Source organism: Schistocerca piceifrons, unplaced genomic scaffold (genome assembly GCF_021461385.2).
Source record: "Schistocerca piceifrons isolate TAMUIC-IGC-003096 unplaced genomic scaffold, iqSchPice1.1 HiC_scaffold_2028, whole genome shotgun sequence".
Taxonomy (NCBI): domain Eukaryota; kingdom Metazoa; phylum Arthropoda; class Insecta; order Orthoptera; family Acrididae; genus Schistocerca; species Schistocerca piceifrons.
In genome coordinates, this window is record NW_025727932.1 from 428,768 (window position 1) to 442,902 (window position 14,135).

Here is a 14,135-nt window from a genome sequence, read left to right on the forward strand (position 1 = left end):
AGAAGAGTCAGTCTTCTTGTATTTAAGTCGGCATTGTGCCTTTTCAATTTACTTCCGATGCAAATTCTGTGTTTCATCGTCAATAACAAGGTCAGAGGGATACAGTAAACCTGAAGTGAAGCATCGGAATCGATAACTAGTGTCACAGGAATGGTTCAAGACATACACAGTAGGAAGAGTCAGTCTACTTGTACTTAAGTCGGCATTGTGCATTTTGTATTTTATTCCGATGCAATTTCTGTGTTTCATCGTCAGTAAGAAGGTCAGAGGGATACAGTAAACCTGAAGTGAAGCATCGGAGTCTATAACTAGTGTCACAGGAATGGTTCAAAACATAGTCAGTAAGAATAATTAGTTTCTTGTACTTAAGTCGGCATTGTGCCTTTTGTATTTAATTCCGATGCAATTTCTGTGATTCATCGTCAATAAGAAGGTCCAAGGGATACAGTAAACCTGATGTGAAACATCGCAATCTATAAGTAGTGTCACAGGAATGGTTGAAAACATAGTCAGTAAGAAGAGTCAGTCTTCTTGTGCTTATGTCTGCATTGTGCTTTTCTATTTACTTCCGATGCAAATTCTGTGTTTCATGGTCAATAACAAATTCAGAGGGATACAGTAAACCTGAAGTGAAGCATCGGAATCTATAACTAGTCGCACAGGAATGGTTCAAAACATAGACAGTAGGAAGAGGCAGTCTTCTTGTGCTTAAGTCGGCATTGTGCATTTTGTATATAATTCTGATGCAATTTCTGTGTTTCATCGTCGATAAGAAGGTCAGAGGGATGCAGTAAACCTAAAGTGAAGCATCGGAATCCATAACTAGAGTCACGGGAATGGATCAAATCGTAGGCAGTAGGAGGAGTCAGTCTTCTTGTACTTGAGTCGGCATTGGGCTTTTGCATTTAATTCCGATGCAATTTCTGTGTTTCATTGTCAATAAGAAGGTCAGAGGGATACAGTAAACCTGAAGTGAAGCATCAGAATCCATAACTAGTGTCACAGGAACGGTTCAAAACATAGACAGTAGGAAGTGTCAGTCTTCTTGTACTTAAGTCGGCTTTGTGCCTTTTGCATTTAATTCCGATGCAATTTCTGTGTTTCATCGTCAATAAGAAGGTCAGAGGGATACAGTAAAACTGAAATGAAGCATCAGAATCTATAACTAGTGTCACAGGAATGGTTCAAAGCATAGTAAGTAAGAAGAGTCAGTCAACTTGTACTTAAGTCGGCATTGTGCCTTTTGTATTTAATTCTGATGCAATTTCTGTGTTTCATCGTCAATAAGAAGGTCCAAGGGATACAGTACACCTGAAGTGAAGCATCGGAATCTATAACTAGTGTCACAGTAATGGTTCAAATCATAGACAGTAAGAAGAGTCAGTCTTCTTGTACTTAAGTCGGCATTGTGCCTTTTCTATTTACTTCCGATGCTAATTCTTAGTTTCATCGTCAATAACAATGTCAGAGGGATACAGTAAACCTGAAGTGAAGCAACGGAATCTTTAACTAGTGTCACAGTAATGGTTCAAAACATAGACATTAGGTAGAGTCAGTCTTCTTGTACTTAAGTCGGCATTGTGCCTTTTTTATTTAATTCCGATGTAATTTCTGTGTTTCGTCGTCAATAAGAAGGTCCAAGTGATACAGTAAATGTGAAGTGAAGCATCGGAATCTATAACTAGTACACAGGAATGGTTCAAAATATAGACAGTAAGAAGAGTCAGTCTTCTTGTACTTAAGTCGGCATTGTGTCTTTTGTATTTAATTCCGATGCAATTTCTGTTTTTCATCGTCGTGAAGATGGTCCAAGGGATACAGTAAACCTGGAGTTAAGCATCGGAATCTATAACAAGTGTCACAGGTGATGTTCAAACATAGACAGTAAGAAGAGTCAGTCTTCTTGTACTTAAGTCGGAATTGTGCCTTTTGTATTTAATTCCGATGCAATTTTAGTGTTTCATCGTCAATAAGAAGGTCAGAGGGATACAGTAAACCTGAAGTGAAGCATCGGAATCTATAACTAGTGTCACAGGAATGGTTCAAAACATAGACAATAGGAAGGGTCAGTCTTCTTGTACTTAAGTCGGCATTGTGCTTTTTGTATCTAATTCCGATGCAATTTCTGTGTTTCATCGTCGATAGGAAGGTGCAAGGGATACAGTAAACCTGGAGTGAAGCATCGGAATCTATAACTAGTGTCACAGGAGATGTTCAAACATAGACAGTAAGAAGAGTCAGTCTTCTTGTACTTAAGTCGGAATTGTGCCTTTTGTATTTAATTCCACGGAATTTCTTTCCTTCATCGTCAATAAGAAGGTCCAAGGGATACAGCAAACCTGAAGTGAAGCACCGGAATCTATAACTAGTGTCAGAGGAATGGTTCAAAACATAGAGAGTAAGATGAGTTAGTCTTCTTGTACATAGGTTAGCATTGTGCCTTTTCTATTTTATTCCGATGCAATTACTGTGATTCATCGTCAAGGAGAAGGTCCAAGGGATACAGTAAACCTGAAGTGAAGCATAGGAGTCTATAACTAGTGTCACAGGAATGGTTCAAAACATAGACAGTAAGAAGAGTCAGTCTTCTTGTACATAAGTCGGCATTGTGCCTTTTCTATTTAATTCCGATGCAATTTCTGTGTTTCATCTTCAATTGGATGGTCAGAGGGTACAGTAAACCTGAAGTGAAGCATCGGAATCTATAACTAGTGTCACGGGAATGGATCAAATCATAGACAGGAGGAGTCAGTCTTCTTGTACTTGAGTTGGCATTGGGCCCTTTGCATTTAATTCCGATGCAATTTCTGTGTTTCATCGTCAATAAGAAGGTCAGAGGGATAGAGTACACCTGAAGTGAAGCATCGGAATCTATAACTAGTGTCACAGGAATGGTTCAAAACATAAACAGTAAGAAGGGTCAGTCAACTTGTACAAAAGTCGGCATTGTGCCTTTTCTATTTACTTCCGACGCAAATTCTGTGTTTCATCGTCAATAAGAAGGTCAGAGGGATACAGTAAACCAGAGGTGAAGCATCGGAATCTGTAAACAGTGTCACAGGAATGGTTCAAAACTTAAACAGTAAGAAGAGTCAGTCTACTTGTAGTTAATCGGCATTGTGCCTTTTCTATTTACTTCCGATGCAAATTCTGTGTTTCATCGTCAATAAGAAGGTCAGAGGGATACAGTAAACCTGAAGTGAAGCATCGGAATCTATAACTAGTGTCACAGGAATGGTTCTAAACATAGACAGTAAGATGAGTCAGTCTACTTGTAGTTAATCGGCATTACGCCTTTTATATTTAATTCCGATGTAATTTCTGTGTTTAATCGTCAATAAGAGGGTCCAAGGGATACAGTACACCTGAAGTGAAGCATCGGAATCTATAACTAGTGTCACAGGAATGGTTCAAAACATAGACATTAGGTAGAGCCAGTCTTCTTGTACTTGGGTCGGCATTGTGCCTTTTCTATTTAATTCCGATGCAATTTCTGTGTTTCGTCGTCAATAAGAAGGTCCAAGTGATACAGTAAACCTGAAGTGAAGCATCGGAATCTATAACTAGTGTCACAGGAATGGTTCAAATCATGGACAATATGATGGGTCAGTCTTCTTGTACTTAAGTCGGCATTGTGCTTTTTGTATGTAATTCCGATGCAATTTCTGTGTTTCATCGTCGATAGGAAGGTCCAAGGGATACAGTATACATGGAGTGAAGCATCGGAATCTATAACTAGTGTCACAGGAGATGTTCAAACATAGACAGTAAGAAGAGTCAGTCTTCTTGTACTCAAGTCGGAATTGTGCCTTTTGTATTTAATTCCATGAAATTTGTTTCCTTCATCGCCAATAAGAATTTCCAAGGGATACAGTAAACCTGAAGTGAAGCATCGGAATCTATAACTAGTGTCAGAGGAATGGTTCAAAACATAGACAGTAAGATGAGTCAGTCTTCTTGGACATAGGTCAGCATTGTGCCTTTTCTATTTAATTCCGATGCAATTACTGTGATTCATCGTCAAGAAGAAGGTCCAAGGGATACAGTAAACCTGAAGTGAAGCATAGGAGTCTATAACTAGTGTCACAGGAACGGTTCAAATCATAGACAGTAAGAAGAGTCAGTCCTCTTGTACACAGGTCGGCATTGTGCCTCTTCTATTTAATTCCGATGCAATTTCAGTGTTTCATCTTCAATAGGATGGTCAGAGGGTACAGTAAACCTGAAGTGAAGCATCGGAATCTATAACTAGTGTCACGGGAATGGATCAAATCATAGACTGTAGGAGGAGTCAGTCCTCTTGTACTTGAGTCGGCATTGTGCCTTTTGCATTTAATTCCGATGCAATTTCTGTGTTTCATCGTCAATAGGAAGGTATGAGGGATACAGTTTACCTGAAGTGAAGCATCGCAATCTATAACTAGTGTCACAGGAATGGTTCAAAACATAGTCAGTAAGAAGAGTCAGTCTTCTTGTATTTAAGTCGGCATTGTGCCTTTTCTATTTACTTCTGATGCAAATTCTGTGTTTCATCGTCAATAAGAAGGTCAGAGGGATACAGTAAACCTGAAGTGAAGCATCGGAATCTATAACTAGTGTCACAGGAATGGTTCTAAACATAGACAGTAAGAAGAGTCAGTCTACTTGTAGTTAATCGGCATTACGCCTTTTATATTTAATTCCGATGTAATTTCTGTGTTTAATCGTCAATAAGAGGGTCCAAGGGATACAGTACACCTGAAGTGAAGCATCGGAATCTATAACTAGTGTCACAGGAATGGTTCAAATCATAAACAGCAAGAAGAGTCAGTCAACTTGTACTTAAGTCGGCATTGTGCCTTTTGTATTTAATTCCGATGAAATTTCTGTGTTTAATCGTCAATAAGAGGGTCCAAGGTATACAGTAAACCTGAAGTGAAGCGTCGCAATCTATAACTAGTGTCACAGGAAAGGTTCAAAACATAGTCAGTAAGAAGAGTCAGTTTTCTTGTATTTAAGTCGGCATTGTGCCTTTTCAATTTACTTCCGATGCAAATTCTGTGTTTCATCGTCAATAACAAGGTCAGAGGGATACAGTAAACCTGAAGTGAAGCATCGGAATCGATAACTAGTGTCACAGGAATGGTTCAAGACTTACACAGTAGGAAGAGTCAGCCTACTTGTACTTAAGTCGGCATTGTGCATTTTGTATTTTATTCCGATGCAATTTCTGTGTTTCATCGTCAGTAAGAAGGTCAGAGGGATACAGTAAACCTGAAGTGAAGCATCGGAGTCTATAACTAGTGTCACAGGAATGGTTCAAAACATAGTCAGTAAGAATAATTAGTTTCTTGTACTTAAGTCGGCATTGTGCCTTTTGTATTTAATTCCGATGCAATATCTGTGATTCATCGTCAATAAGAAGGTCCAAGGGATACAGTAAACCTGATGTGAAACATCGCAATCTATAAGTAGTGTCACAGGAATGGTTGAAAACATAGTCAGTAGGAAGAGTCAGTCTTCTTGTACTTATGTCTGCATTGTGCTTTTCTATTTACTTCCGATGCAAATTCTGTGTTTCATCGTCAATAACAAATTCAGAGGGATACAGTAAACCTGAAGTGAAGCATCCGAATCTATAACTAGTCGCACAGGAATGGTTCAAAACATAGACAGTAGGAAGAGACAGTCTTCTTGTGCTTAAGTCGGCATTGTGCATTTTGTATATAATTCTGATGCAATTTCTGTGTTTTATTGTCAATAAGATGGTCAGAGGGATACAGTAAACCTGAAGTGAAGCATCGAAATCTATAACTAGTGTTACAGGAATGGTTCAAAACATAGACAGTAAGAAGAGTCAGTCTTCATGTACTTAAGTCGGCATTATGCCTTTTGTATTTAATTCCGATTCAATTTCTGTTTTTCATCGTCGATAAGATGGTCCAAGGGATACAGTAAACCTGGAGTGAAGCACCGGAATCTATAACTAGAGTCACAGGAGATGTTCAATCATTGACAGTAAGAAGGGTCAGTCTTCTTGTACTTAAGTCGGCATTGTGCATTTTGTATCTAATTCCGATGCAATTTCTGTGTTTGATCGTCGATAAGAAGGTCCAAGGGATACAGTAAACCTGGAGGGAAGCATCGGAATCTATAACAAGTGTCACAGGAATGGTTCAAAACATAGACAGTAAGAAGAGTCAGTCTTCTTGTACTTAAGTCGGCATTATGCCTTTTGTATTTAATTCCGATGCAATTTCTGTTTTTCATCGTCGGTAAGATGGTCCAAGGGATACAGTAAACCTGGAGTGAAGCACCGGAATCTATAACTAGTGTCACAGGGGATGTTCAAACATTGACAGTAAGAAGAGTCAGTCTTCTTGTACTTAAGTCGGAATTGTGCCTTTTGTATTTATTTCCGATGAAATTTCTTTGTTTCATCGTCAATAAGAAGGACCAAGGGATACAGTAAACCTGAAGTGAAGCATCGAAATCTATAACTAATGTCACAGGAAAGGTTCAAAACATAGTCAGTAAGAAGAGTCAGTCTTCTTGTACTTAAGTCGGCATTGTGCCTTTTCAATTTACTTCCGATGCAAATTCTGTGTTTCATCGTCAATAACAAGGTCAGAGGGTACAGTAAACCTGAAGTGAAGCATCGGAATCGATAACTAGTGTCACAGGAATGAGTCAAGACATAGACAGTAAGAAGAGTCAGTCTTCCTGTACTTAAGTCAGCATTGTGCCTTTTCTATTTAATTACGATGCAATTTCTGTGTTTCATAATCAATAAGAAGGTCAGAGGGATACAGTAAACCTGAAGTGAAGCATCGGAGTCTATAACTAGTGTCACAGGAATGGTTCAAAACATAATCAGTAAGAATAATTAGTTTCTTGTTCTTAAGTCGGCATTGTGCCTTTGGTATTTAATTCCGATGCAATTTCTGTGATTCATCGTCAATAAGAAGGTCCAAGCGATACAGTAAACCTGATGTGAAACATCGCAATCTATAAGTAGTGTTACAGGAATTGTTCAAAACATAGTCAGTAAGAAGAGTCAGTCTTCTGCTACTTATGTCTGCATTGTGCTTTTCTATTTACTTCCGATGCAAATTCTGTGTTTCATCGTCAATAACAAATTCAGAGGGATACAGTAAACCTGGAGTGAAGCATCGGAATCTATAACTAGTTGCACAGGAATGGTAAAAACATAGACAGTAGGAAGAGTCAGTCTACTTGTACTTAAGTCGGCATTGTGAATTTTGTATATAATTCTGATGCAATTTCTGTGTTTTATTGTCAACAAGAAGGTCAGAGGGATACAGTAAACCTGAAGTGAAGCATCGGAATCTATAACTAGTGTCACAGGAATGGTTCAAAACATAGACAGTAAGAAGAGTCAGTCTTCTAGTAATTAAGTCGGCATTATGCCTTTTGTATTTAATTCCGATGCAATTTCTGTTTTTCATCGTCGATAAGATGGTCCAAGGGATACAGTAAACCTGGAGTGAAGCACCGGAATCTATAACTAGTGTCACAGGAGATGTTCAATCATTGACAGTAGGAAGGGTCAGTCTTCTTGTACTTAAGTCGGCATTGTGCATTTTGTATCTAATTCCGATGCAATTTCTGTGTTTGATCGTCGATAAGAAGGTCCAAGGGATACAGTAAACCTGGAGGGAGGCATCGGAATCTATAACTAGTGTCACAGGAATGGTTCAAAACATAGAGAATGATAAGAGTCAGTCTTCTTGTACTTAAGTCGGCATTGTGCCTTTTGTATTTAATTCCGATTCAATTACTGTGTTTCATCGTCAATATGAAGGTCAGAGGGATACAGTAAACCTGAAGTGAAGCATCGGACTCCATAAGTAGTGTCACAGGAATGGTTCAAAACATACTCAGTAAGAAGAGTCAGACTTTTGGTACTTAGTTCGGCATTGTGCATTTTTATTTCATTCCGATGCAATTTCTGTGTTTCATCGTCAATAAGAAGGTCAGAGGGATTCAGTAAACCTGACGTGAAGCATCGGAATCTATAACTAGTGTCACAGAAATGGTTCAAAACGTAGTCAGTAAGAAGAGTCAGTCTTCTTGTACTTAAGTCGGCAATGTGCCTTTTCTATTTCATTCCGATGCAATTTCTGGGTTTCATCGTCAATAAGAAGGTCAGAGGGATACAGTAAACCTGAAGTGAGGCATCGGAATCTATAAGTGGTGTCACAGGAATGGTTCAAAACATAGTCAGTAAGAAGAGTCAGTCTTGCTGTACTTATGTCTGCATTGTGCATTTCGTATTTAATTCCGATGCAATTTCTGTGTTTCATCGTCAATAGGAAGGTATGAGGGATACAGTTTACCTGAAGTGAAGCATCGCAATCTATAACTAGTGTCACAGGAATGGTTCAAAACATAGTCAGTAAGAAGAGTCAGTCTTCTTGTATTTAAGTCGGCATTGTGCCTTTTCTATTTACTTCCGATGCAAATTCTGTGTTTCATCGTCAATAAGAAGGTCAGAGGGATACAGTTAACCTGAAGTGAAGCATCGGAATCTATAACTAGTGTCACAGAAATGGTTCTAAACATAGACAGTAAGAAGAGTCAGTCTACTTGTAGTTAATCGGCATTACGCCTTTTATATTTAATTCCGATGTAATTTCTGTGTTTAATCGTCAATAAGAGGGTCCAAGGGATACAGTACACCTGAAGTGAAGCATCGGAATCTATAACTAGTGTCACAGGAATGGTTCAAATCATAAACAGCAAAAAGAGTCAGTCAACTTGTACTTAAGTCGGCATTGTGCCTTTTGTATTTAATTCCGATGCAATTTCTGTGTTTAATCGTCAATAAGAGGGTCCAAGGGATACAGTAAACCTGAAGTGAAGCGTCGCAATCTATAACTAGTGTCACAGGAAAGGTTCAAAACATAGTCAGTAAGAAGAGTCAGTCTTCTTGTATTTAAGTCGGCATTGTGCCTTTTCAATTTACTTCCGATGCAAATTCTGTGTTTCACCGTCAATAACAAGGTCAGAGGGATACAGTAAACCTGAAGTGAAGCATCGGAATCGATAACTAGTGTCACAGGAATGGTTCAAGACATACACAGTAGGAAGAGTCAGTCTACTTGTACTTAAGTCGGCATTGTGCATTTTGTATTTTATTCCGATGCAATTTCTGTGTTTCATCGTCAGTAAGAAGGTCAGAGGGATACAGTAAACCTGAAGTGAAGCATCGGAGTCTATAACTAGTGTCACAGGAATGGTTCAAAACATAGTCAGTAAGAATAATTAGTTTCTTGTACTTAAGTCGGCATTGTGCCTTTTGTATTTAATTCCGATGCAATTTCTGTGATTCATCGTCAATAAGAAGGTCCAAGGGATACAGTAAACCTGATGTGAAACATCGCAATCTATAAGTAGTGTCACAGGAATGGTTGAAAACATAGTCAGTAAGAAGAGTCAGTCTTCTTGTACTTATGTCTGCATTGTGCTTTTCTACTTACTTCCGATGCAAATTCTGTGTTTCATCGTCAATAACAAATTCAGAGGGATACAGTAAACCTGAAGTGAAGCATCCGAATCTATAACTAGTCGCACAGGAATGGTTCAAAACATAGACAGTAGGAAGAGACAGTCTTCTTGTGCTTAAGTCGGCATTGTGCATTTTGTATATAATTCTGATGCAATTTCTGTGTTTTATTGTCAATAAGAAGGTCAGAGGGATACAGTAAACCTGAAGTGAAGCATCGGAATGTATAACTAGTGTCACAGGAATGGTTCAAAACATAGACAGTAAGAAGAGTCAGTCTTCATGTACTTAAGTCGGCATTATGCCTTTTGTATTTAATTCCGATTCAATTTCTGTTTTTCATCGTCGATAAGATGGTCCAAGGGATACAGTAAACCTGGAGTGAAGCACCGGAATCTATAACTAGAGTCACAGGAGATGTTCAATCATTGACAGTAAGAAGGGTCAGACTTCTTGTACTTAAGTCGGCATTGTGCATTTTGTATCTAATTCCGATGCAATTTCTGTGTTTGATCGTCGATAAGAAGGTCCAAGGGATACAGAAAACCTGGAGGGAAGCATCGGAATCTATAACTAGTGTCACAGGAATGGTTCAAAACATAGACAGTAAGAAGAGTCAGTCTTCTTGTACTTAAGTCGGCATTATGCCTTTTGTATTTAATGCCGATGCAATTTCTGTTTTTCATCGTCGGTAAGATGGTCCAAGGGATACAGTAAACCTGGAGTGAAGCACCGGAATCTATAACTAGTGTCACAGGGGATGTTCAAACATTGACTGTAAGAAGAGTCAGTCTTCTTGTACTTAAGTCGGAATTGTGCCTTTTGTATTTAATTCCGATGAAATTTCTTTGTTTCATCGTCAATAAGAAGGACCAAGGGATACAGTAAACCTGAAGTGAAGCATCGGAATCGATAACTAGTGTCACAGGAATGAGTCAAGACATAGACAGTAAGAAGAGTCAGTCTTCCTGTACTTAAGTCAGCATTGTGCCTTTTCTATTTAATTACGATGCAATTTCTGTGTTTCATAATCAATAAGAAGGTCAGAGGGATACAGTAAACCTGAAGTGAAGCATCGGAGTCTATAACTAGTGTCACAGGAATGGTTCAAAGCATAGTCAGTAAGAATAATTAGTTTCTTGTTCTTAAGTCGGCATTGTGCCTTTGGTATTTAATTCCGATGCAATTTCTGTGATTCATCGTCAATAAGAAGGTCCAAGGGATACAGTAAACCTGATGTGAAACATCGCAATCTATAAGTAGTGTTACAGGAATTGTTCAAAACATAGTCAGTAAGAAGAGTCAGTCTTCTTCTACTTATGTCTGCATTGTGCTTTTCTATTTACTTCCGATGCAAATTCTGTGTTTCATCGTCAATAACAAATTCAGAGGGATACAGTAAACCTGGAGTGAAGCATCGGAATCTATAACTAGTTGCACAGGAATGGTTCAAAACATAGACAGTAGGAAGAGTCAGTCTACTTGTACTTAAGTCGGCATTGTGAATTTTGTATATAATTCTGATGCAATTTCTGTGTTTTATTGTCAACAAGAGGGTCAGAGGGATACAGTAAACCTGAAGTGAAGCATCGGAATCTATAACTAGTGTCACAGGAATGGTTCAAAACATAGACAGTAAGAAGAGTCAGTCTTCTTGTACTTAAGACGGCATTATGCCTTTTGTATTTAATTCCGATGCAATTTCTGTTTTTCATCGTCGATAAGATGGTCCAAGGGATACAGTAAACCTGGAGTGAAGCACCGGAATCTATAACTAGTGTCACAGGAGATGTTCAATCATTGACAGTAGGAAGGGTCAGTCTTCTTGTACTTAAGTCGGCATTGTGCATTTTGTATCTAATTCCGATGCAATTTCTGTGTTTGATCGTCGATAAGAAGGTCCAAGGGATACAGTAAACCTGGAGGGAAGCATCGGAATCTATAACTAGTGTCACAGGAATGGTTCAAAACATAGAGAATAATAAGAGTCAGTCTTCTTGTACTTAAGTCGGCATTGTGCCTTTTGTATTTAATTCCGATTCAATTACTGTGTTTCATCGTCAATATGAAGGTCAGAGGGATACAGTAAACCTGAAGTGAAGCATCGGACTCCATAAGTAGTGTCACAGGAATGGTTCAAAACATACTCAGTAAGAAGAGTCAGACTTTTGGTACTTAGTTCGGCATTGTGCATTTTTATTTAATTCCGATGCAATTTCTGTGTTTCATCGTCAATAAGAAGGTCAGAGGGATTCAGTAAACCTGACGTGAAGCATCGGAATCTATAACTAGTGTCACAGAAATGGTTCAAAACATAGTCAGTAAGAAGAGTCAGTCTTCTTGTACTTAAGTCGGCAATGTGCCTTTTCTATTTCATTCCGATGCAATTTCTGGGTTTCATCGTCAATAAGAAGGTCAGAGGGATACAGTAAACCTGAAGTGAGGCATCGGAATCTATAAGTGGTGTCACAGGAATGGTTCAAAACATAGTCAGTAAGAAGAGTCAGTCTTGCTGTACTTATGTCGGCATTGTGCATTTCGTATTTAATTCCGATGCAATTTCGGTGTTTCATCGTCAATAAGAAGGTCTAAGGGATACAGTAAACCTGAAGTGAAGCATCGGAATCTATAACTAGTGTCACAGGATCGGTTCAAAACGTAGACAGTAAGAAGAGTCAGTCTTCTTGTACTTAAGGCGGCATTGTGCCTTTTCTATTTAATTACGATGCAATTTCTGTGTTTCATCATCAATAAGAAGGTCAGAGGGATACAGTAAACCTGAAGTGAAGCAGCGGAGTCTATAACTAGTGTCACAGGAATGGTTCAAAACTTAGTCAGTAAGAAGAACCATTTTACTGTACTTAAGTCTGCATTGTGCCTTTTGTATTTAATTCCGATGCAATTTCTGTGATTCATCGTCAATAAGAAGGTGCAAGGGATACAGTGAACCTGTAGTGATGCATCGCAATCTATAAGTAGTGTCACAGGAATGGTTCAAAACATAGTCAGTAAGTAGAGTCAGTCTTCTTATACTTATGTCGGCATTGTGCCTTTTCTATTTACTTCCGATGCAAATTCTGTGTTTCATCGTCAATAACAAGGTCAGAGGGACACAGTAAACCTAAAGTGAAGCATCGGAATCTATAACTAGTGGCACAGGAATGGTTCAAAACATAGACAGTAGGAAGATTCAGTCTACTTGTACTTAAGTCGGCATTGTGCATTTTGTATTTTATTCCGATTCCATTTCTGTGTTTTATCGTCAATAAGAAGGTCAGAGAGATACAGTAAAACTGAAGTGAAGCATCGGAATCTTTAACTAGTGTCACAGGAATGGTTCAAAACATAGACATTAGGTAGAGTCAGTCTTCGTGTACTTAACTCAGCATTGTGCCTTTTCTATTTAATTCCGATGCTATTTCTGTGTTTCGTCGTCAATAAGAAGGTCCAAGGCATTCAGTAAATCTGAAGTGAAGCATCGGAATCTATAACTAGTGTCACAGGAATGGTTCAAAACATAGACAGTAAGAAGAGTCAGTCTTCTTGTACTTAAGTCGGCTTCATGCCTTTTGTATTTAATTCCGATGCAATTTCTGTTTTTCATCGTCGGTAAGATGGTCCAAGGGATACAGTAAACCTGGAGTGAAGCACCGGAATCTATAACTAGTGTCACAGGGGATGTTCAAACATTGACAGTATGAAGAGTCAGTCTTCTTGTACTTAACTCAGCATTGTGCCTTTTCTATTTAATTCCGATGCTATTTCTGTGTTTCGTCGTCAATGAGAAGGTCCAAGGCATTCAGTAAATCTGAAGTGAAGCATCGAAATCTATAACAAGTGTCACAGGAAAGGTTCAAAACATAGTCAGTAAGAAGAGTCAGTCTTCTTGTACTTAAGTCGGCATTGTGCCTTTTCAATTTACTTCCGATGCAAATTCTGTGTTTCATCGTCAATAACAAGGTCAGAGGGATACAGTAAACCTGAAGTGAAGCATCGGAATCGATAACTAGTGTCACAGGAATGGTTCAAGACATAGACAGTAAGAAGAGTCAGTCTTCCTGTACTTAAGTCAGCATTGTGCCTTTTCTATTTAATTACGATGCAATTTCTGTGTTTCATAATCAATAAGAAGGTCAGAGGGATACAGTAAACCTGAAGTGAAGCATCGGAGCCTATAACTAGTGTCACAGGAATGGTTCAAAACATAGTCAGTAAGAATAATTAGTTTCTTGTTCTTAAGTCGGCATTGTGCCTTTGGTATTTAATTCCGATGCAATTTCTGTGATTCATCGTCAATAACAAGGTCCAAGGGATATAGTAAACCTGATGTGAAACATCGCAATCTATAAGTAGTGTCACAGGAATGATTCAAAACATAGTCAGTAAGAAGAGTCAGTCTTCTTCTACTTATGTCTGCATTGTGCTTTTCTATTTACTTCCGATGCAAATTCTGTGTTTCATCGTCAATAACAAATTCAGAGGGATACAGTAAACCTGAAGTGAAGCATCGGAATCTATAACTAGTTGCACAGGAATGGTTCAAAACATAGACAGTAGGAAGAGTCAGTCTACTTGCACTTAAGTCGGCATTGTGCATTTTGTATATAATTCTGATGCAATTTCTGTG